Consider the following 25,482-nt stretch of genomic DNA (forward strand, 5'->3'; position numbering starts at 1 on the left):
GTGATCTTATTCCTAGGGGTTGGCCCTCTACCCCAGGTTGTGCCAGTTTAAAGTACAGTACCTTGCCATATGTCCGGGTTGATTGCAGCGGCGGCAGATGGGTTGTCCGTCCTCGTTGTATCGGTCGCTGGGTCTTCCTCTGGCCGGTGGGGTCCTCCTTGGTCGGCGCCACGGGATATCCTCCGGTCCGGATGCCAGCTGGATCTTCCCTGGAGTAGAAACCTGTAAAGACTGCACAGTTCGGGTTAGCGCGGCAACGCTTTTAGTTAGCTCTTGGACCTGATGGTGCAGGTCTGTAGCCGGGTCATTGTTTAAAGCCTGCGCATCAGCTCCCACAGGCCCTGCCGACAAGGGCGCCGTCTCCTGGTGGTAAGTGGTAGCAGGGCGTTTGTGGGTCACAGCGCCACCTGGTGCCGGTTCTCGGAGCACCCGGATGGCTCTGTCCTTGAACTGTGCAAAGTCCAGATGAGGGTCCTGTAAGGCCATGGCCCGCAACTGGGTTCGGTGGGCATTACAATGTAGACCCTCTATAAATTGTTCAGTCAACAGTTTGTCTTCGTTTCCCACGCCGTCAGGGTCGGCCTGCTTAATGGCTCTCAGGGCCTCTTGTAGGTTTAGCGCATAGTCCCTTATATTCTCATGTGCTCGCTGCTTGCACCCGTAGAATCTAAGCTTGATCTCGGCTGAGGTACGGGTATCAAAGGTGTCCTTCAGCCGGGCTAGTATCTCTGCGACAGTCCTCCTCCTCCCAAGTGGCCAGGACTTTACCTCCCTTTGGGCTGCCCCTGTTAATTGAGCCACCAGGATGCTCACTTTTTGCTCTTCTGTGAGGGGGTACACCTGGAAGAGGCTATCCAGCCTTTCTCTGAAGTCATTTAGGGTATGTGACTCCCCTGAGTACTGGGGTAGCCAGGCTGCCCCCGGGATGTAGGGCATGGTGAAAGTCATGACCGCCGCAGCGGTGGTGCTGGCGGTGGCTGTGGCAGTGAAGCTCTCCTCCGTATCCGACATCCTCCTCCCCCCTAGTGGACCGTGGCCTACCTTGCGATGATCATCTTCCGTAGGCCGCGGCTCCGCAGTGGATCGTCAGGGTTGAGGACCTTCCGTCGCGCTCCTGTGACGTCGGCGTCTGCTGGGTTCCTTCCAGGACCTTACGCAACGTCCGGACGTGAGGCGGGGCTTCAGTTCTCGCGCGCTTTCGGAGTCCACGCCCCTCTTCTTCCCGCGCGGCGTCCTCGAGATGGCGTCCAACGGCGGGAAAACTCCACGGATGGCGGGATGAAGGCAAAAGATGGCGTCGGATGGCGGGAAAACTCCACGGATGGCGGGAAGAAGGCAAAGATGGCATCGGATGGCGGGAATCTTCACCACAGGTAAGTTTAACAGTCTTTTTCAGGCACGCAGTACCCGGTGGTTGCGGGCACGAAATCCTGCCGACTACGCCAAAGTTGACGCGCCCCCTGGGCCATGTTTGGGGAATACCCGGAGCCGGATCTGTTGGGGGTAGTAGTCCTCGTGGCGGTGACCCGGTCCGTGCCCAGGGTGTCAAACTAAGTGGCAGAATTAGTATATGATGTTTTAGTGTTCGACTACGCCACCCGTTGAATGCGGTTATGAAACCGCCGCTGCAGGGCAGACGGCTGAGGCCGGTGGTACAGTTGTGCAGCGTGGGTAGTATAACCCCCAACGGGAGGGGTATGGCCTCAGGGCAGCGGACGTGGATGATGGGGATGGTAGAATTGCACGCAGGCACCAGGAACCACTCAGAGACGGTGCGGTGTAGTTCAGGGTCTTTACTGGTGACAAAGATAGATCCTCCCGGGAGTACTGGCTAGCGGTCGGGATCTGGTCAGTCCGTGAGCAGACAGGATCTCCCCTGGCCAGGCGGAGTTGTAGGCCTCCCCAACTAACTGTACTCTTCTTGGCTACCTTGCTAGAAGCGGGTAAAAGTAGCCCACGTCCCTGAGTGTACCGTGTGGTGCTCACCCGTATGGCCGGTGACTCGGGGCCTTCTGGTAGCCTCCGCTCCACGACGGCGGTGCTGGTCCCTTGCGTGTGACCGTGCCTTCGGGTTTCTTGGCCAGAGGACCTGAAATCCCTGCCGGTCGGTTTCTGCTGCTGGGTATGGAACAATCCCCACAGCCTCGGACTCCGTGTCCGGTGAGATCTCTTCAGCCAAGGCGAGCTATCTAGCTTCCAGCCTCTGGCACTCACTCCTGCTCCTACAGAGCTCCTGTTGTCACTTTCCCTGCAACTGCTCCACACCAGACCAGACTGTGTCTCTGTCTGTGTTCTTTTTCTAACCCCACCTCAGCCCCAGTTTATATAGGGGAAGTTCTTCCCCTCCCAGGACTGGGCAGGAGGTGTGGCATGCTTAGGATTCCTGACCAGGAGACCTTCCACCTGCTCACAGACGTAATATTGCTATTACTGTGGTAACCAGTCCCCTGGGGTTCCACATATGTATAGAAGAAATTGGGATTGTGTATAACATGGAGACACAAGAACATATAAACGAAACAGTCTCACCCAAAGTTGCACAGGTTTCCGTTGTCATTTTAAAGGAATTTTTCATCAGTGGTACCGGAAGGGGTCCAGATACCCACCATCTTTGGTGCCAGAGGGTACAAAATTGCTCCAGAGATTCTCCCAGGGAGCTTCCATGTTACACGGAATCCCGGTTGCTTCAATACATGCAGTCTACATTTGTAGCACCCTGAGGATTCGGCTGCTACAGGGGTATTGCACCTCAACCCAGAGGTGTGATATTCCACTCCCGGATAAGGATGGAGTGTGGAACTGAGCTCGGTAGGCTGCATGCACTACATACATCCCATTTCCGAGGAACAGACCGACGGTACTCCCACTTAGAAATGTGCAGGTACGACCGAGTCTGTTCCTGGCTGGAGTGGGAGGGGGGTGGTACATCCCAAGTAGTGTAGGGGCAGATAGGGGGAGCAGCCTGGGTAAAGATAGGAGCTCATTGGGTGCTGGTCGCCTGAGCTCACACATAGAGGGTGTATATAAGGTGGGCACCATCAAAGATCAGGGTCAGTCAGCCACAGTCAGTCAGGCTGTGAGTCTTTGCAGAGAGAAGTCAGAGGAGCAGAGAAGCCCCAGAGAGAGAGAGAGGAGAAAGCAAGAGAGACCCAGAGGGGGAAACAGAAGAGAGGACTCTGAGACCCCAAATCCAATCTTCGGGTGAAGAGTCGGCATCAGGGTACCGGAACCCAAGCTGGTGGGGGCAAAAACATACCCCAGCCAGAGACCGGAGGCCGTGGGCAGCGTCTGCCACGGCCACCCACCACATCCACCACGAAGGCATACCACGTGGAGGGTCAGGGAACCCAAGGCCAAGGGTCTCCCAACAGAAGGCCCGAGGGAGCTGGACCTGGGTGGATCACTAGTGGGGACGGCCAGAGAAAGGACAGAAGGAGAGCTCAGGGTCACGCTCCGGACTTGCTTGGGGGTTGGCTGGATCCAGGACCTGGTGGATGCAGCACGGCTCGGGAGGTCACTTGAAGCTGGAGTGACCGGAACATCAGCAGTGAGTAAATACCCTAAACTGCATAACCCGACTCTGTCTTCATTTAACACCTATGCTGCACCACCACAACCCCCATCCTCTGCACCTGACCCCCTGAGGCTATACCCCACCCGTTGGGGGTTATACCATCAAAAGCTGCACCTACACCATCAGCCTCAGCGGACCCTGCTGCAGCGGCGGCCATAGTGACCGCAATACAACGGGTGGCGTAGTCGACATAAAGAACTTATTAACATCTGTAGGACTGCCACATACAACTGAGTTTGACACCCTGGGCACGGACCGGGTCACAGCCACTCGGAAGACTACAACTCCCATCTGATCCGGCTCCGGATATTCCCACTAAAGAATATGGCCCAGGGGGCGCGTCAACTTTGGCGTAGTCGGCAGGATTACGTGCCCGCAACAACCGGGTACTGCGTGCCTGAAGAAAAGAACGAGTTTACCTCAAAAAGAAGTCTCCTGCCGGTTCCGGAGGGTCCCCGCCATCGGACCCCATCACCAGTCGATTCCAGCCGGTTGTCCGCCATTAACCGCGTTTTCCCGCCATCTGCAGAGTTTCCCGCCACTGGGAAGCGATTCCCTCCATTTCCAAAGGTTTCCCGCCTTGGAAGAGCGGACGCCATTATGGGCGTGCCAGAGGGTGGCGGGAGGCCACCTCCCATCGTGGGCCAGGACCGAAAATGGCGCCAAAAGTGGAAACCGCCCCCACCAACAGAGACTGTGATGCTAGAGGTGTCTGTCAGCGTGAAAGAACCGCCCCTGGAGCTGACAGTCACCAAGTGGCCCCGGGACCGCCCTCGAAGGGGGAGGAGACGAAAGGAGAGAACAAAGATGGGTGCCGCCTGGAGCAGTCTAGAGCGAGCGCACCCGGAGACAAGAAGCCTGGAGAAGAGTATCGGAGGAGCTTACCCGGAGATGGCGAGAAAGCAGAGCAGCACCGGCCCGCTGGCCAGGAGCCTGCTGGAGACGACTGTAGGAGAGCAGAGCAGCACCGACCCGTTGGTCAGGAGCCTGCTGGAAACAACGACCCCACTAGGCCTAGTGGAGGTCCTAGCACAGCTCCCCCGAGACCGGGAGTGTGCACAGACCGCTCTGGAGGGCCTCGCAAGGAGGATGGCCCGGGTGCAGCGAGAGACGTTGGCGGAGTGGAGCCGTGAGATGGCCCAGCAGACCGAGACCTGTCAGCGGAGCACGCCACCCGAGACGAGGAGACAGACCGCCTCTGAGGATGGCGCGGGAGGATTGAAGGCCGGAGACGGCGCCGAGAAGGGAGCCGAACGAGTGGAGGCAGGTAAAGGGGACGTCTATACCCCAGACCGGGAAACCGCGTACCTGCCCCAGCTCCCCGTCGCAGAGCCCGAAGTCTATCCTGCCGTGCCCGTCGCTGCAACGTCACCACCGCAGACTAGGCCTCAAACGGGAGCCGCGACCCCTGTGACGTCACACGCCTCGACCCCGAGCGTGACCAAGCAGGAAGTACCACCAGCCTGGTCGCAAGGCCTAGTACCCCCGGGCGCCGCAATACCAACAGCGCCCCCTACCTCCGCGGAGCCCCCGGCCTGGTCGCAGGGCCAAGTAGCCCAGGGCGCCGCCGTCCTTACGGTGCCCTTCACCTTCCAGATACCCCAGGCCTGGCCGCAAGGCCCGGGCAACCCGGGCGCCACCACCACCGCACCCATAAGACCAAGAGTGCCGCATCTGGGAGAGGACCTGTACGCCCAGCATACGTGCCCGGATGGGCAGCCATTTGTATGGCCACCGGAGTTTCACCATCCCCGACTCCGGAGAGAGAGACCCCTGGATGAACCCCTGATCCCGGCTCCAAAGCCCGTAAAGAGGATCTCGCCCCCGCTAGCGGAAGCACAGTTTGAGTGGGACCCCACCGGAGAAGATCTTATGGGGTTCACTCAAGAGACTCGGGCAGCTGCAGCGGAGCGTGCTGAGTGCTGCTGCCAACAGCTCGAGGACTTCGAGAGGGAGCGGAGAGAGAGGCGGGTCCGGGAACAGCTAGCTCAAGTAAAGAGCGCGGAGCAGAAGAGCCGGGCCAGGAGAGACCCCCGTGCAGCGCATAGTCCCCGCACCACCGGGACTGTGATAAAGTTTAACCTGCAGCATGGGTGGGGCTTCATCCGAGACCACCACACCCTAGGCGACGTCTTCGTAACCAGGAGAGACGTTGAGTCCCACCTACCGGAGGGACACAGAGGTCGTGACCTTTACATCGGGGACGAGGTCACCTTCACCCGGCACAAGTGTGCCAAAGGTCCCTACGCCCTCCATGTGCATCGCCTGACGGAGGAAGAGCTGCGGTGTGAGGAGGAAGAGCAAGAGGACCCGGACGGGTCTGAAACTAGAGCCAAAGTTAACCAAAAAGCAAGAGCAGGAGGACGCCGTCGCTAAGGACAGCGAAGCAGAAGCTGTATATAGTTGCCCGTCGGGGCACCGTAAACTGAAACCGTAAACTGAAACCGTAAACTGAAACAGTAAACTGAAACTGAAACTGTTGTTGCTAATATAGTCCCCGTTGGGACCAGCAAGTGTGAACTGTTACCCGTTTTTCCCTTAATCCCACTGACCGAGGACTGAGAGCGGTCATTCCTCCCCAATACCTGGCCGAGGACTGAGAGCGGCCATATCCTTGTATATAGTTGCGCGTCCTAAAGCGCCCCCTACCGGTTTTATAGGAAAACCAGTTTTCTAGAGAGACTGTCGCACTTTACCCGGTCACACGTTGCACAGTGACCGGAGGAAGAGCCAGAGGCGACGAGAATGTTTTATATGGAAAAGTTTTATTAATATATATATATATGATGTTTTATATGTTTATGCAAAAATTTGTATGTTTTGGTGTTGTTTATGTCTTACAGCCCGAGGACGTGCTGTGATTTACCAGGGGGGAATGTAGCACCCTGAGGATTCGGCTGCTACAGGGGTATTGCACCTCAACCCAGAGGTGTGATATTCCACTCCCGGGTAAGGATGGAGTGTGGAACTGAGCTCGGTAGGCTGCATGCACTACATACATCCCATTTCCGAGGAACAGACCGACGGTACTCCCACTTAGAAATGTGCAGGTACGACCGAGTCTGTTCCTGGCTGGAGTGGGAGGGGGGTGGTACATCCCAAGTAGTGTAGGGGCAGATAGGGGGAGCAGCCTGGGTAAAGATAGGAGCTCATTGGGTGCTGGTCGCCTGAGCTCACACATAGAGGGTGTATATAAGGTGGGCACCATCAAAGATCAGGGTCAGTCAGCCACAGTCAGTCAGGCTGTGAGTCTTTGCAGAGAGAAGTCAGAGGAGCAGAGAAGCCCCAGAGAGAGAGAGAGGAGAAAGCAAGAGAGACCCAGAGGGGGAAACAGAAGAGAGGACTCTGAGACCCCAAATCCAATCTTCGGGTGAAGAGTCGGCATCAGGGTACCGGAACCCAAGCTGGTGGGGGCAAAAACATACCCCAGCCAGAGACCGGAGGCCGTGGGCAGCGTCTGCCACGGCCACCCACCACATCCACCACGAAGGCATACCACGTGGAGGGTCAGGGAACCCAAGGCCAAGGGTCTCCCAACAGAAGGCCCGAGGGAGCTGGACCTGGGTGGATCACTAGTGGGGACGGCCAGAGAAAGGACAGAAGGAGAGCTCAGGGTCACGCTCCGGACTTGCTTGGGGGTTGGCTGGATCCAGGACCTGGTGGATGCAGCACGGCTCGGGAGGTCACTTGAAGCTGGAGTGACCGGAACATCAGCAGTGAGTAAATACCCTAAACTGCATAACCCGACTCTGTCTTCATTTAACACCTATGCTGCACCACCACAACCCCCATCCTCTGCACCTGACCCCCTGAGGCTATACCCCACCCGTTGGGGGTTATACCATCAAAAGCTGCACCTACACCATCAGCCTCAGCGGACCCTGCTGCAGCGGCGGCCATAGTGACCGCAATACAACGGGTGGCGTAGTCGACATAAAGAACTTATTAACATCTGTAGGACTGCCACATACAACTGAGTTTGACACCCTGGGCACGGACCGGGTCACAGCCACTCGGAAGACTACAACTCCCATCTGATCCGGCTCCGGATATTCCCCCTAAAGAATATGGCCCAGGGGGCGCGTCACATTGGCTGCTACTAAGGTGGAAAAATAAACTGATGAAAAAAATATTACTGAAATATTTTTGATCCACAAAGGAATTCAGTTTGGACCTTTCTGTATCTTGACCTGCTGGTATAGATGATGGTCTTGACAGCAAAACTTTACACAATTCTTTTGGTCCTATTTTAACTAAAATATGACATACGGATATAACAATTGGTTTGGGTCTTGGATATGAAATTATACAAGAATAACCAAAGGTACTATTAAAACCAAGATGACTACAGCTGCTGTAGATCAGCCTGTTGTTCATTTTCTATGTAATATTTCACTTAAACAGCATTTTAAAACTTTTTGCATTACTTGTAATGTTTGTCTATTATTCCATATGACTTGGAGACAGGTGGCACTTCTTGTTAATAGTGTATTCTTAACTCATCTAAGACTGGAGCCACAGGTGGTCAGAGACTAAAAGCAGCTATTTGTAGAGACTTGGTTGCATTAACTGGCCTCTGTCAGCGGAGCTGAGCGCAGTCGAGGGTCATGGAAGTTGTCTTGCCTTTTTGATACAAAGACAGAAACAATGGCTAAATAGTTTGATTAGTGAAGTACACAGAAGCAGGGTTCAATATGTATCTGTAGATGCTGAATGACAGACAGATATGCTTTTAATACAAGTACTTTGAAAAATAAGGCATGTATTATAAAACATTTCAATAACAGACCAAAAATTCAATAAGCATTGTTCTTAATACACAAATACCTGAGTCTATCCCTTGTCTCAGTTCAAGATTTCTACTTTGAAGTGAGTACTATAAAATGTTTGTTTCAGTCATCAAGTAAAGCCACTGTAAGACCATGCCATTCTAATTCAGAACAGTTCATACATGCTTGTGAAAATTAAAACTACAGAATCCATCAATTAATACATGCTGTATATGGTACAGTCATGCATGATTAAAAAGGCACTCCCATGAAAATGTTCATCCTCTTAATATATTGCAATCATCATATTATAAAGCACTATGTTAGGCATCAGGCTGGTGCTGGATTTGAAATGGGCCCAGGATGTTCTGTGGTCTCCCATTCTGATCCAGCTGGGGCTGATGCTGCTCAGCATCATCATCAGCCTCAACGCCTACCTGGTCCACGAGATGCACAGATTGTCTCTTGGGGATTTGTGCCTAGCAATGTTAAGCATAGGTTGAGGAGGGAGACAGGGCTCTTGGAGTTTAAGTCCAGGTTTCGCCGCACTGAGCATGCCCGTGACCTGGCGGACCGTGATTGGTGGTTTGGCAACCACCTGACCCGGTGACCTGACACCGCCTGATTGGTCCACGGGTGGCGTCACCAATGGTGCGACGGTGGGCAGGGCTTAGTCTTTAAAAGGCCCGCCCACAAACATGGCAGCACGCTCTGATCATTGAGCAAGTGATGCTGTTGTGTGGACGACTGTGTTCCACTTAGTTTCCATAGGCAGGTGTAGTGGAAATAGGCTTCGTCTAGCAGTCTGGCTCTGCCAAAGGGGTCCCCTAACACCCCGAGCAGCCTGCAGATGTCCTATCCACGGCTATCGCCTGCCAGCCACGTGGAATAGTACCCTTCAGTCTGGTAGCACGCCAGCTGGAGGCACGTGTACCCGTCGGCGTAGTCACACATGCATCCTAGCGCCACCAGTATAGTCCCTGTGCTGTAACAGGACTATAGATAATCTATATCTCTCGTGCTGCTAACGGAGATGGTGCAAATTGCTATACCCGTTCCAGTGTGCAGTAACACGGAAGGGTTTATCATTTAAGTTGGTTGCTTTCCTTTTCACCCGGAAAGTGTTTGGCAGCAGTCCACCAGGCTGCATCGCGGACCCCGGGGTCGGTTGCGTTCCATTATAATAAAGTTGTTTGCAACCGCCCCCCTAACAGTATCAGAGCGCCAGGGTGTTGCCGAACATGGCTGAAAACCAGCAACTGCAGCGCTATATCCAGCAGCTTGATACCAGACTTCGGACTCTGGAACAGCTGACCCGGTAGTTCAAATCACTGCAGTAGCTACCCAGGCAGCTTCTCAAGCAGCCAATCTGGTTAACTCGGCTGCGGTGATTGCTGCGACAGCTGCAACTGCCCCATTACCCTGTTTTGCTCTCCCGGAAAATTTTCTGGAGACAGTAAATCCTGTAGGGGTTTTATTAATTTATGCTCCATTCAGTTGGAGATGATGGAGGCACGGTTCCCCTCCGAAAGAGCCAAAGTGGGTTATGTCATCTCATTACTCTCCCACAGGGCTCTGGAGTGGGCTACTCCTCTATGGGAGTGGAATGATCCGGTTGTAGCAAATGCGGGTCTTTTCCTTAAGACCCTAAAAAGTATATTCCTAGGTCCTCAGGTCACGCATGATATGGCTCTTAAGCTTCTTGCGTTGATCCAGGGTTCGGCCACCGCCAGCCACTATGCCATCCAGTTTAGAACTCTAGCGGCTGAACTGGATTGGTCTGAGCGGTCGCTTATCCCGGTGTTCTGGAAGGGTCTGGCTGGGCGTATTAAAAATGCTCTATCTACCAGAGAGATTCCAACCTCCCTGGAGGAGTTAATCTCTCTTGCTAACCGAATTGATTTGCGTCATGCAGAACACAAATTAGAGTTGGAGGTTCCCAGACCTCAGTATCGGTTGGCACCGTCCTTCTCTAGACCCGTTTCCAAAACCGTGACTCCCGACCCGGAGCCTGAGGCTATGGATATATCCCGGACTGAGTCTAGTCCCTCTCGTTCCCGACCTGCACATCTCTTGGAGTACCCTGAAAATAAGGGCTCCAAGCAGTCGGGAGAGCGAGTAGGTCTTACCACCGTTGGAGGAGGTGTGTTAGATTCTGGGTCTTCTTCCTCCAAATTATTATATAAAGTGACATTGTCCTTTGGTACATCTGCAGTTACTGCCAAGGCGTGGGTGGACTCCAGTGCTGATGGCAACTTTTTGTCATCTACGTTTGCCCAGAGGCACGCCATCCCTATAGAGTTACTGCCAAGACCAATGAACATTAGAGTAGTCAATGGTTCACTCCTGGACATGCAAATCACCCACCAGTCGATTCCCCTCACCATGTCATTTCCTCAGGGCCACCCGGAGGTCATCTCCTTTATTATTATTCCACGTGGATTAGACGAGGTGTTATTGGGTCTCCCCTGGTTACGTTGTCACACGCCACACATTGACTGGAATATGGGGAGAATTTCTTCCTGGAGTGAGAATTGTGTGTCTCAGTGTATGGTCACAGTCACCCGGAGGGTAGTCTCTGATCCCTCTACCGTTGTGGCTTCCGGTACAGATTCTTTGTCTGTCCCCAGGACCCGGGTCTTGTCAGACTATGTCAAAAAGAACTCTCAGGTAGAGAGGGTGGCTGCAGTGTCCTCTAACCAGGTTCCGTCAGGGAGGACGTTTGTTTCCCCTAATTTACAAAATGTGGTGCTCTCCTGGGCTCATGCCCCTAAGATCGGAGCTCATCTGGGGGTCAAACGTACCACTAAGTCCCATCAAAGGTCCTATTGGTGGCCCCGATGGCGCCAGGACGTCAAGGAATTTGTTCTCACGTGTGCCTTCTGTGCGAAAGATAAAATCTTTCCGTCAAAGTCCGGCTGGTCTTCTCCATCCGTCACCCGGGATGGACTCCACAGATAGTCAGTTGACATTTCTCGTCGTTCTGCTCCCGTATTCTATCCGGGCGACAGAGTGTGGCTCTTGGCTCGCAATACTAAATTATGCGGGAGATCTGCCAAGTTTGCTGCTCGCTTTATTGGTCCGTTCAAAATTTTGGCCCAGGTAAACACTGTAATGTACCGGTTACAGTTACCACGATACCTGTGGGGTCACGACACTTTCCATGTGTCGCTCCTTAGACCCGTTCACCTGTCAAAACTCGCTGAACCCCAACCTGCTACAGTCACTAGGGGTGATAATCTCGAGCTGCAGGCTATTATGGGGTCTAAGATGGTTCGTGGGAAAAAAGGGTACACCGGAGGGGTCACGGATCTGAGGATCTTCCCTGTGAACCGGTGGACCACATTCATGCTCCCCTGCTCGTTGAGGAAAATGAGTGTCAAGTGGAGGGGGATGTTAGAAGGGGGGATAATGTTAGGCGTCAGGGTGTTGCCGGATTTGAAATAGGCCCAGAACCTTCTGTGGTCTTCCATTCTGGTCCAGCCAGGGCTGATGCTGTTTAGCATCCTTGTCAGCCTCAACGCCTACCTGGTCCACAAGATGCACAGATTGTCTCTTGGGTATTTGTGCCTAGCAATGTTAAGCATAGGTTGCGGAGGGAGACAGGGCTCTTGGAGTTTAAGTCCAGGATTCGCCGCACTGAGCATGCCCGTGACCTGGCGGACCGTGATTGGTGGTTTGGCAACCACCTGACCCGGTGACCTGGCACCGCCTGATTGGTCCACGGGTGGTGTCACCAATGGTACGACGGTGGGCAGGGCTTAGTCTTTAAAAGGCCCGCCCACAAACATGGCGGCACGCTCTGATCATTGAGCAAGTGATGCTGTTGTGTGGACGACTGTGTTCCACTTAGTTTCCATAGGCAGGTGTATTGGAAATAGGCAGGCTAGTGGAAATAGGCAGGTAGCTTCGTCTAGCAGTCTGGCTCTGCCAAAGGGGTCCCCTAACACCCCGAGCAGCCTGCAGATGTCCTATCCTTGGCTATCGCCTGCCAGCCACATGGAGTAGTACCCTTCAGTCCGGTAGCACGCCGGCTGGAGGCACGTGTACCCGTCGGCGTAGTCACACACGCATCCTAGCGCCGCCAGTGTAGTCCCTGTGCTGTAACAGGACTATAGATAGTTTTTCACCGCATATCTCTCGTGCTGCTAACGGAGATAGTGCAAATTGCTATACCCTTTCCAGTGTGCAGTAACACGGAAGGGTTTATCATTTAAGTTGGTTGCTTTCCTTTTCACCCGGAAAGTGTTCGGCAGCAGTCCACCAGGCTGCATCGCGGACCCCGGGGTTGGTTGCATTCCATTATAATAAAGTTGTTTGCAACCGCCCTCCTAACACACTGTGTACTTACAATTGCTCATTTTGCCTTTCTACCCAACTAATTATTCTCTTTTCCATTAGGTCTACGACATCACGTGATTAAAAACTGACTAGCTGAATCCTACCAGGCTCTATGTAGAAACAGGAAGTCAATTTTCCCTGTATGAGTCATAAGTCACTGCAAAAGTCCATAGCAGGGGGGAGGAGGGAGCAGCTGGGTCAGGAGTTGAAGCGGGGAATGGTAAATTCAGGAACAGGAGACTTCCTGTTTCTACATAGAGCAGAGAAAAGAGAAGAATTAACTGGGTAGAAAGATAAAATGAGCAATTGTAAGTACACAGTGCTATATAATATGAAGACTGCAATATATTAAGAGGATGAAAACTTTGATGAGAGTGCTTCTTTAAGTCTATAGAAGTCTTCTCTAATATCAGCCATTAGATAAGTGTCACCCACTGTGCCACGGACCAGGCTTACCCTTGGAGGGGTGTGGCTAAGCGGTCACCTGGTTTTTACTAGAGCTCCTGATGGTGGAGTTGAGCTTGAGCTGTAGGTAGCCAACAGGTACCACTCCAAGGGCAGTGCCCATTGCTGCAACAGATAACCCCAGGGCTCAGGATCGCAGACATGGACTCGGAGTCCAAGGTAGGACCGGATACTGATACAGGTTCAGACAGTGCGGATTCTGAAACACAAGACAGGATGGACACTGGTACTGGTTCAGGTACCACCATAACAGCTTCAGGTTCAGGTACTGCCAGAACGGTGTCAGGCTTAGTTACAACTGGAGCGGTTTCGGGTTCAAGTACCGCCGGAGCGGTTTCAGGTTCAGGTACCGCCGGAGTAGCTTCAGGTTCAGGGACCAAGGGATGCAACTTCAGGTTCAGGTAACACAGATAACAGGAACTGGTTCAGACAAGGTGGGTTCAGCAACGAGTTCAGACTCTAACAGAATAGGTTCAGGAACAGGTTCAGGTTCAGACTAGGCGGGTTCAACAACAGGTTCAAGTTCTAACAGAATAGGTTCAGGAACAGGTTCAGGGACCTTACAACTAACTCACAGGGACAAACTCAAACTAAATGCTTCCCAGCTATTGGCTGGGGGCAGATTCAAAGTCCACACGCTACCCCATAAAAAGGCCATGGAAGACCCACACCCAGTGCGCGGGTCCAGGAGCAGGGGCATCTGCGGCAGAACAGGGAGATGCCACCGAGCGACCATTGTGCCGAGTATGTCAGCGTCCCTGCTGGGAGGAGGTTGAGGGAACATGCCGGGACGCCAACATTGGCGTTACAATAAGCAATTGAGCTGCTACTTGTTCGAATAATTATTAACAATTTGGGACTAACAAATAAAGTAGCACTCTGTAGCACTAAGTATGCAAACATGAAATATATGAAATTTGAATAGCAATACTGCTCAGGAAAATAGAAATAATTGAGAAATCTTAGCGCATAAATTGACCAATTAATGTATACCTGGTAGGCACGATAAGGCGTTTCTCGATATCAGGACCTACCAATGTGTTTCCTGTCTTAGAGACTAACTGTTAGAACCTTGCTCTTAGGTTTTTTCCTTTGCTGGTCACATGACCTTGTTGGCCTATTTAATCCTGCTCCGCCCTTCTGGCTTTGCTGGACTTCATTGTATAACTACTTTCTAGCTAGCCTGTGCTCTGTATCTAACTCTGTTAGTTTGCTTGATCTACGGACCTCTATGTTCTATATATTTTGTTTGTTCGTCTGTCTGCTACTATTTCTGTTAGGAGGTGTCCCATTTTCCTCCCAGTCCTGAGTACTTGTAGGGATTCCTTCCCCACATCTATACGTCTCCGTACAGACTAGCTTAGGACTTTAGCAGGTCTGATCGCAGGATCAGGTTCCCTGTTACATCGTAGGGATTCAGCTGAGTTCTATCGTAGGGACAGATCTCCTCTCTTTCCTTAGCTCTGGTAGCAGAACATAACAGTAAGTCCAGCCCGCAAATTCTCTAAGGAAAGATTTTTCTGTTCCATCATGGTGTCGGTTCAGGATTTGGCTCATCGCCTGCAGGGACTCTCTCTGGAGGTGGCCGAGCTCCGTCAGCACGTGAGTAACTGTCCTGGAGCACATTTCTTGGAGCCTAAGGTATGTTTGCCGGATTTATTTTTTGGTGAACACCGAGAATATTTTTCATTTAAAAATGCTTGCTTATTGTATTTTCGTTTGAGACCCTAGTCCTCTGGGGATGAATCCCAGCGCATAGGGTTCATAATGTCACTTTTGCGCAAAGAGCCTCAGGAGTGGGCCTTTTCTTTGCAACCTAGTGATACATGCTTCAGATCAGTGGATAGTTTTTTTTCTGCTTTGGGACTATTATATGATGATCCTGACCGTGTCGCATCAGCTGAGACTGAGTTGAGACGTTTGAAACAGGGATCAGGTAATGTGCAAAAATATTGTACTCATTTCCGTCGTTGGTCTACTCAAACAGGGTGGAACGATTCTGCTCTGAAAAGTCTATTTCTTGCTGGGCTCAATGAAAGGGTTAAAGACCTGCTAATTGCTTATCCTACACCTGAAGATTTGCAACAGGCTATGCAATTAGCTATACGGGTGGATAGAAGACTGCGTGCAAGGGTTAATGAGAGCAAATCCTCTGCTATGTCAGTTTCTGGTTATGAGAATGTGTGTACTAACAGTGGTGAACCGATGGAGATTGGATCGGTGGCACCTCGCTCTCAAGAAAAAGACCGTAGATTTTCTGAAGGCTTGTGTTTCTATTGCGGAAAATCTGGTCATTTGATTAAAGGCTGTGAGCTTCGTATGAAGAAAGAAAAAAAAAATGGTCAGTCATGCCCGTATTGCCTGTTTAAATTCCAAGGGTGTATTTTTAGCTGCTTCCACGATTGCTCAGGAAAAATTAATGGAATTTCGGGTGTTTGTTGATTGTGGGTCTACTCTGAATGTAATTGACGGGGGATTCTTGGAAAGACTCAGTTTAAAACCCGAACCTTTATCATCCCCCATTGCTGTGGTTTCTGTGGATGGTTCCCCTTTGAAGAATATTACTCTCAAGGTCTGTGAATTTCCTCTCACTATTAATGGTGTTCACCATGAGAAATTGGATTTGGTAGTTTTGAATAACTTGCCTTCTCCAGTAATATTGGGATTACCCTGGTTAAAATTTCACAATCCTGTACTGGATTGGTCTACCAGTGAAATTAAATCCTGGAGCCATAAATGTTATGACAAGTGTTGTAACGGGCGTATTGCAGCTTTGGATAGGGGAGAATTGCCTGTTCCTATTCAGGATTTTTGGAGAGTTTTTTCTGAGAAGGAATCGCAGGTTTTGTCTCCCCATAGAGACTATGATTGTTCTATTGAATTTGTCCCTGGAGCGACTCTTCCTAAAAGTCGTTTATTTAACCTTACTATTCCTGAGAGGAAGGCTTTGGAGGAATACATACAGACAAGTTTGGCCGCCGGTCACATTAGGCCCTCTAAGTCTCCTGTGGCGGTTGGATTTTTTTTTGTAAAAAAAAAGGACGGCGGTTTACGTCCTTGTCTGGATTTTCGTGAGATTAACAAAATTACTGTACGCAATCCTTACCCACTGCCATTGATTCCTGATCTGTTTAACCAGTTAATGGGGGCCAAGTGGTTCTCTAAAATTGACCTTCGGGGGGCATACAATCTGTTGCGCATGAAGGAGGGTGATGAATGGAAGACTGCTTTTAACACTCCTGTGGGTCATTTTGAGAATCTGGTTATGCCTTTTGGTCTTACTAATGCTCCTGCATTTTTTCAGAATCTTATTAATGACATCCTTAGACCTTTGATCGGCAAAAATGTGGTTGTGTATTTGGATGACATTTTGATTTATTCGCCGGATCTGGAGTCTCATTGGCGGAGCGTACGTGAGGTATTACAGTTGTTAATGGACAATTCGCTTTTTGCTAAGCTGGAGAAATGTGAGTTCGCTGTACAGAGAATTAGTTTTTTGGGTTACATTATCTCCAGCGAAGGTTTTGAGATGGACCCGGTTAAAGTTCAAGCTGTACAGGAATGGCCTAGGCCTATTGGTTTGAAATCGATACAGAGGTTTTTAGGTTTCGCCAATTATTACAGAAAATTCATAAAAAAATTTTCTAATATTGTCAAACCTCTGACCGATCTCACCAGGAAAGGTGCTGATGCGGTTCAGTGGTCTTCTGAGGCCATTGAAGCTTTTGTGTATCTCAAGGAGAGGTTCACCTCTGCTCCCATCCTTATGCAGCCTGATGTGACTAAGCCGTTTTTGGTTGAGGTTGATGCTTCCTCTGTGGGGGTTGGCGCAGTATTGTCTCAGGATAACGGGGATGGATTACATCCCTGTGCCTTTTTTTCAAAAAAATTTTCGGAGACTGAACTGAATTACGATATTGGTAATCGGGAATTATTGGCTATTAAACTCGCATTTGAACACTGGCGCCACTTCTTGGAAGGTGCGGAATTTCCCGTTCAGGTTCTTACGGATCATAAAAATGTGATATATCTTGATGCTGCCAAGCGCCTGAATGCCCGTCAGGCTAGGTGGGCACTGTTTTTCTCGCGGTTTAATTTCTCCGTTACTTACATCCCTGGTACTAAGAATGTTAAGGCGGATGCCTTGTCTCGCAGTTTTTCTCCCATAGTCGGTGCTGAGAAAGAGGAGAACATTTTACAAGAAGGTGTTGTGATAGCTGCTTTGGACTCCGTTTTGGAAGATGAGATTCTTAAAGCACAGGAGATTGCCCCATCTAACACTCCTCATGGGAGGTTGTTTGTGCCTGGGACCTTTAGGAGAGATTTGTTTGTTGAGTGTCACGAATCTCGGTTGGCAGGTCATCCCGGAATCTCTGAGACCAAGAGACTGGTGGGTCGCAGTTTTTGGTGGCCTGGATGGCAGAAGGAAGTCATTAAGTGGGTGCGTCAATGTACTATATGTGCTAGATCTAAGTCCTCACATACTCCTGCTGCGGGGTTGCTTTGTCCTTTGGAGGTTCCCAGTGCTCCTTGGACACATTTGGCTATGGACTTTATAACTGACCTTCCCCCCTCTGAGGGTTTTACTGTCATCTGGGTGGTCGTGGACCGTTTTAGCAAGATGTGTCACTTGGTTCCCTTCGTCAAACTGCCCTGCGCTAAAACTCTCGCTAAGGCCTTTGTCAAGGAAATTGTCAGACTTCATGGCGTTCCTACTGACATTGTTTCTGATAGGGGTCCTCAGTTCGTGGCTCGTTTTTGGCGTGCCTTTTGTGACAGGTTGGGAGTTCATTTGTCATTCTCGTCCGGATATCATCCTGAATCTAATGGCCAGACAGAAAGGAAAAACCAGGATGTTGAGCAGTTCTTGCGTTGTTTTGTGGCAGACAATCAAGAGGGGTGGTCTGATTTTCTGCCACTTGCTGAATTTGCTCTTAACAATCATACATCTTCTTCTGCTGGTTGTTCGCCTTTTTTTTGTTGTTCTGGGAGACATCCGTCGTTTGGGTCATTCTCCAAGTTGGGATCTGCCGTGCCTGAGGAGGAGAATTTTTACGGTGATTTGGAGAGAGTTTGGACGGATGTGCGTGGTAATCTTCAGGAGGCCAACAGAAAATCTAAAGACTACTTTGATAGGAAACGACAGGAGGTTTTGTTCGCTGTTGGTGACATGGTTTGGTTGTCCTCTAGGAATCTGCGGTTGAGGATTCCTTCTAAGAAATTGGGTCCCAAGTTTGTAGGGCCCTTTAAGGTGCTTCAGGTTGTCAACCAATCTGCTGTTAGGTTGGAGGTTCCTACCTCCTGGAGAATTAATCCGGTATTTCATGTCTCTCTGTTAAAAAAAGCTGCTGTGTCGGATGGTGACGCCTCTGCCTCTGTTCCTCCGGTGGTGGAGGACGGGGAATATGAAATTTCTCGCATCCTTAACTCTAGACGGTATAGAGGTAGTTTGCAGTATCTTGTGGCCTGGAAAGGTTTCGGACCCGAGGATAACTCTTGGGTGAGGTCAGATAATGTTTCCGCGTCCAGACTTATCAGAGCGTTTCACAGGAGATTTCCTGATAAGCCTGGTCCTAGGGGATCCGGAGGATCCTCTTAGAAGGGGGGGTACTGTTAGAACCTTGCTCTTAGGTTTTTTCCTTTGCTGGTCACATGACCTTGTTGGCCTATTTAATCCTGCTCCGCCCTTCTGGCTTTGCTGGACTTCATTGTATAACTACTTTCTAGCTAGCCTGTGCTCTGTATCTAACTCTGTTAGTTTGCTTGATCTACGGACCTCTATGTTCTATATATTTTGTTTGTTCGTCTGTCTGCTACTATTTCTGTTAGGAGGTGTCCCATTTTCCTCCCAGTCCTGAGTACTTGTAGGGATTCCTTCCCCACATCTATAGGTCTCCGTACAGACTAGCTTAGGACTTTAGCAGGTCTGATCGCAGGATCAGGTTCCCTGTTACATCGTAGGGATTCAGCTGAGTTCTATCGTAGGGACAGATCTCCTCTCTTTCCTTAGCTCTGGTAGCAGAACATAACACTAACATCTGCATGTGTATGGGAAGGTAAGAACCTGCTGTAATTAAAACCGCCTGTGGCTTAGAGGCGGAGTGCTTAGTCAGAATTGGCCAATTTATGCGCTAAGATTTCTCAATTATTTCTATTTTCCTGAGCAGTAATGCTATTCAAATTTCATATATTTCATGTTTGCATAATTAGCGCTACAGAGTGCTACTTTATTTGTTAGTTATATATGGAGGTGGCTACTCTTAGTAAGCACCTGTACACACCATTTTTTTGTTTTAGATGTGTTGATCGGTTTTTTCATTTATTTACAATTTGGGATAATCCAACAAGAATCCTCACTAACAAGTCCGGAAACTTAACTTTTATTATGAATTAAAATAGTGGGGTATTAATAAACATGAAACATTCTGTCCCTATATTGCCTAAACAAATCTAATATAGTGTAGAGGCGATTGCCAAAATATCACTTTGTGACACAGTGGGGCCTGGATGTCAACACTATAAGGCAGATAGGACAGTTTTTACTGGATCACATGTTCCCTTAACATGTTTCACCACAGATGCGGCATCATCCGCTATTCTAGCTATAGTCCCACCCCCTTGACGCCACATGGAATGCCTTTGGAAGTGCATTTTGCTGCAGGTTGGATTGCTGCTAAAAGGGGAAAAAAAACAAAAACCTTTAAATCTTCTTCCTTAGCGAGTATGACCGGAGCCGAGTTGAACAAGCTGAGTGTGACCGGAGCGTAAGTGCAAACGGAACGAGTGTGAAGGAACTGAGTGTGACCGGAGCGTAAGTGCAAACGTAAGTAAGTGTGTGACTTGTTTTTCAGTGACTTTGGATTCAGGGAGTTTGGAAGGGAGGAATTTGGACTGAATTGCTGTCTATATTTTATTAATTCTTTACATTTCTTTTTACCTAACATTTCTGTCTAGTGCAATCCCCATTAGGAAATGAGCTCCATTATTGACAATGCTATCCAGTGTACATCTTGCCACATGTATGCAATCCTTGAACAGCCGGTCGGGGGTGCATACTGCTGTGCGTTTGGAAGCCCAGGTACTGGATCTAAATGAACAGCTGGCAACACTGAGATCCATTGACAATATGGAAAGGAGTCTGCTGCTCACTGAGCAGCTGCTCACTGGGGTAGATGTGGGGGAGGGTGGTAGTAGGGAGCAGCAGGACAGTGAGGCAGCTAGCTGGGTGACAGTTAGAAGGGGGGGTAGAGGGAAGAGTGCCAGGGAGGATAGTCCTGATCTGGCACAACCCAATAAGTTTGCAAAGTTGGCAGATGAGGGGGGTGTCGGTACAGGGGTAGCACAGCAAGGCATGTCCTCTGAAAGCCAGAGGAGTGTCAGCTCCAGAAAGGAGGGAAATAGGAGAGCAGAGCAGGCCAGCCAGGTGGTGGTAGTGGGGAACTCAATTATTAGGGGAACAGATAGGGCAATCTGTCACAAAGACAGGGATCGTTGAAAAGTGTGCTGCCTACCTGGCGCTCGAGTCTGGCACATCACTGATCGGGTTGACAGATTACTGGGAGGGGCTGGTGAGTACCCAGCAGTCATGGTGCACATTGGCACAAATGACAAAGTTAGAGGTAGGTGGAAGGTCCTTAAAGATGATTTCAGGGAATTAGGCTGCAAGCTTAAAGCAAGGACCTCCAAGGTGGTATTCTCTGAAATACTACCTGTACCACATGCCACGCCAGAGAGGCAACGGGAGATTATGGAGATAAATAAGTGGCTCAGGAACTGGTGTAGGAAGGAGGCGTTTTGGTTCCTGGAGAACTGGGCCGACTTCTCAGTTGGCTGCAGATTCTACGCTAGGGACGGGCTGCACCTCAATGGGGAGGGTGCAGCTATGCTGGGGGAGAAAATGGCTAGAAGGAAGGAGGAGTGTTTAAACTAGGGATTGGGGGGGAGGGTATTCATTTTATAGGTGGGGAAGATAGTGCAGATAGTGACCTGGGCACAAATAAAGAAATTGGGGGTGGGGTTAGAACATTCAATATAGTAAGAAGGAAAAGAGGTACAGAGAGATACATAAAATGCATGTACACTAATGTCAGAAGCCTCACCAACAAAATGGAGGAATTAGAATTAATTTTGTTGGAAAATAATTATGACATGGTGGGGATATCTGTGGGTCCCTGTGGGTGGAGATAAAGGGAGGGGGAAAAAATAATAAGCAGCGGAGAATATCCTCATAAAGCAAATAGATGAAGCAGCGACTCAAGGAGAAGTCATTTATGGTGGACTTTTGTGGCGCCCCTGAGGGTTCGGACGCCACAGAGGTACTGCATCTCGTCCAGAGGTGTGGTATCTCACGCTCAGGTAAGGAAGGAGTACAGCTAAGGACCCTAACACCTGCATCCAACACATACCCGCAGCGGGGGTAGGGCGAGATTGCTCCTAAGGGAGAGCACAGTCCCGGGTTCCTAGCTGGGGGGCAGGAACTTTGTAGTGGGTGTGGGAGGAGGAAGTAGCTTAAGGGAGCACATGAGAGGAAGGTATATATAGAGAAGCCATCTTGTTGAGTTCAGTCAGTCAGATCAGAACAGCAGTGAGAGAGAACAGTCTACAGTGAGTGGAGCAGGGCTCTGCAGGAGCTCTGCTCAGGCAGAGGGCCTGAGGGGAGGCCCAGAACTGAATAAAGAGGAGAGGGAGCAGGAAGGGCTCCAGGAACGGAAGAAGGGACACCAGGGGTACGGGCAGTGCGAGAGGCCACCCGTACACCCGAATCTACCAGGAGGTGGAGGGGTCAGGCCACACAAAGGGGACCGGTCCCTCAACTAGCGGAGGACTTTATGCCTTAATTAGAAACCGGAGGCTGCAGTATTTCATGTCCTGTAGCCAACAGTCCATATCAGTCTCACCAAGAAGGTAACTATAGAGGACCCAGGGGACGGAACAGACGTCTCCCGACAAGGCCCGCAGGTACCGGATTGGGACACTTGGTATGAGGTGCAGGGAAAAGGCCAGAGAGAGGACACAGAAGGGGGTCCTGCTAAGTACTCCGGAGATACCTGAGGGTGGACTGAACCCCTAGCTGAGTAAGCGCAGCACGACGAGGGAAGTTACTTTGGTACCTGTAACTTGGACTGCAACAACCGTAAGTAAAGACCCTGAGGACTGCATTCCATTGTCTCTGTGATTCTTGCTGCGCCATCAACCCCTGCACTACAACGCCCAGCACAACCTATCCCATCTACACTGCCCTGGAGCTAAGCTCTACCTGTCGAGAGCCACACCATCCCTGCTGCAGTAACATCAGCTCCAGAGGACCTGCCCTGCAGTGGCGGCTCCCTTAGCTGCATACCACAGGTGGCATCACGAATATTGTACATAATCCCCCTGTAAATAATTCCCTATTGAATGACCGCCCTGGGTCACGAACCGGGTCACCGCCACTGTGACATCCCCCGGCATCGGTATCCCACAGCCCAGGGGGCGCGTCACTTCAACTACCCTGAAATACTTTGGGGAACAGAAACCTGTAGTTCAAGCAAAGGTAATAGGTTTTTGACAACTATGAGAGACAATTACCTTTCACAACTGGTTCAGGACCCAACAAGAAGGGGGGCACTGCTAGACCTAATATTAACCAACAGACCAGACCCCATATCAAATATACGAGTTGGGGGTCACTTGGGCAATAGTGATCACAAAATAATAAGTTTTCATGTATCCTTTAATAAGATGTGTAGTAGAGGGGTTACAAGGACACTAAACTTCAGGAAGGCAAATTTCCAACGGTTGAGAGATGATCTTAGTGCAATAAACTGGGACGATATCCTGAGACATAAAACTACACAAAGCAAACGGGAGACATTTATTAGTATCCTAAATAGGACCTGTATACAATATATACCCTATGGGAATAAACATGCTAGAAATAGGAGGAAACCACTATGGCTAAATAGAGCTGTAAGGGGCGCAATAAGTGACAAAATGAAAGCATTTGGAGAACTAAAGCAAGTAAGTAGTGATGAGGCATTAAATAAAAACAGAAAATTAAATAAATTCTGTAAAAACCAAATCAATGCAGCAAAGATTGAGACAGAGAGACTCATTGCCAGAGAAAGTAAAAATAATCCCAAAATATTCTTTAACTACATAAATAGTAAAAAACTAAAAAATGATAGTGTTGGCCCCCTTAAAAATAATCTGGGTGAAATGGTGGATGAGGATGAGGAAAAAGCCAATATGCTAAATGATTTTTTTTCAACCGTATTTGCACAAGAAAATCGCATGACAGAAAACATGATTAGTGATGACAAAAATTGTCCATTAAATGTCACTTGCTTAACCCAGCAGGAAGTACGGCGGCATCTAAAAATCACTAAAGTTGACAAATCTCCGGGCCCAGATGGGATACACCCGCGAGTACTGCAGGAATTAAGTAACGTCATAGATAGACCATTATTTTTAATCTTTAAAGATTCCATAATAACAGGGTCTGTACCACAGGACTGGCGTATAGCAAATGTGGTTCAAAAAGGGGACAAAAACCAAACTTGGAAATTATAGGCCAGTAAGCTTAACCTCTACTGTGGGTAAAATCCTGGAAGGTTTTCTAAGAGATGCTATACTAGAGTATCTGAAGAAGAATAACCTCATGAACCAATATCAACATGGGTTTACGAGGGACCGTTCCTGTCAGACTAATCTGATCAGCTTTTATGAGGAGGTAAGTTCCGGACTTGACCAAGGAAATGCAGTGGATGTTGTGTATATGGACTTTTCAAAAGCTTTTGATACAGTTTCACACTAAAGGTTGATACATAAAATGAGAACAATGGGGATAGGGGAAAATATATGTACAGTGGTGGCCAAAAGTATTGGCACCCCTAAAGTTCTGTCAGATAATACTCAGTTTCTTCCTGAAAATGATTACAATCACAAATTATTTGGCATTATTATCTTCATTTAATTTGTCTTCAATGAAAAAACACAAAAACAATTGTCCTAAAGCCAAATTGGATACAATTCCAAACCAAACCTGAAAAAGGGGGTGGACAAAAGTATTGGTACTGTTTGAAAAATCATGTGATGCTGCTCTAATTCGTGTAATTAACAGCACCTGTAACTTACCTGTGGCACCTAACAGATGTTGGCAATAACTAAATCACACTTGCAGCCAGTTAACATGGATTAAAGTTGACTCAACCTCTGTCCTGTGTCCTTGTGTGTACCACATTGAGCATGGAGAAAAGAAAGAAGACCAAAGAACTGTCTGAGGACTTGAGAAACCAAATTGTGAGGAAGCATGAGCCATGTCATGGCTACAAGTCCATCTCCAAAGACCTGAATGTTCCTGTGTCTTCCGTGCACAGTGTCATCAAGAAGTTTAAAGCCCATGGCACTGTGGCTAACCTCCCTAGATGTGGACGGAAAAGAAAAATTGACGAGAGATTTCAACGCAAGATTGTGCGGATGGTGGATAAAGAACCTTGACTAACATCCAAACAAGTTCAAGCTGCCCTGCAGTCCGAGGGTACAACAGTGTCAACCCGTACTATCCATCGGTGTCTGAATGAAAAGGGACTGTATGGTAGGATACCCAGGAAGACCTCACTTCTTTCCCCGAGACATAAAAAAGCCAGGCTGGAGTTTGCCAAAACTTACCTGAGAAAGCCTAAAACGTTTTGGAAGAATGTTCTCTGGTCAGATGAGACAAAAGTAGAGCTTTTTGGGAAAAAGCATCAACAGGAAAAAAAAAGAGGCATTCAAAGAAAAGAACACGGTCCCTACAGTTAAACATGGCGGAGGTTCCCTGATGTTTTGGGGTTGCTTTGCCGCCTCTGGCACTGGACTGCTTGTGCATGGCATTATGAAGTCTGAAGACTACCAACAAATTTTGCAGCATAATGTAGGGCCCAATGTGAGAAAGCTGGGTCTCCCTCAGAGGTCATGGGTCTTCCAGCAGGACAATGACCCAAAACACACTTCCAAAAGCGCTATAAAATGGTTTGAGAAAAAGCACTGGAGACTTCTAAGGTGGCCAGCAATGAGTCCAGACCTGAATCCCATAGAACACCTGTGGAGAGATCTCAAAATGGCAGTTTGGAGAAGGCACCCTTCAAATATCAGGGACCTGGAGCAGTTTGCCAAAGAAGAATGGTCTACAATTCCAGCAGAGCATTGTAAGAAACTCATTGATGGTTACCGGAAGCGGTTGTTCGCAGTTATTTTGACTAAGGGTTGTGCAACCAAGTATTAGGCTGAGGGTGCAAATACTTTTGTCTGGCCCATTTTTGGAGTTTTGTGTGAAATGATCAATGATTTGATTTTTGCTTCATCCTCTTTTGT

The sequence above is a fragment of the Phyllobates terribilis genome, unplaced genomic scaffold (genome assembly GCF_046119375.1).
Source record: "Phyllobates terribilis strain yellow unplaced genomic scaffold, ASM4611937v1 Scaffold_4__5_contigs__length_816908805, whole genome shotgun sequence".
Taxonomy (NCBI): Eukaryota; Metazoa; Chordata; class Amphibia; order Anura; family Dendrobatidae; genus Phyllobates; species Phyllobates terribilis.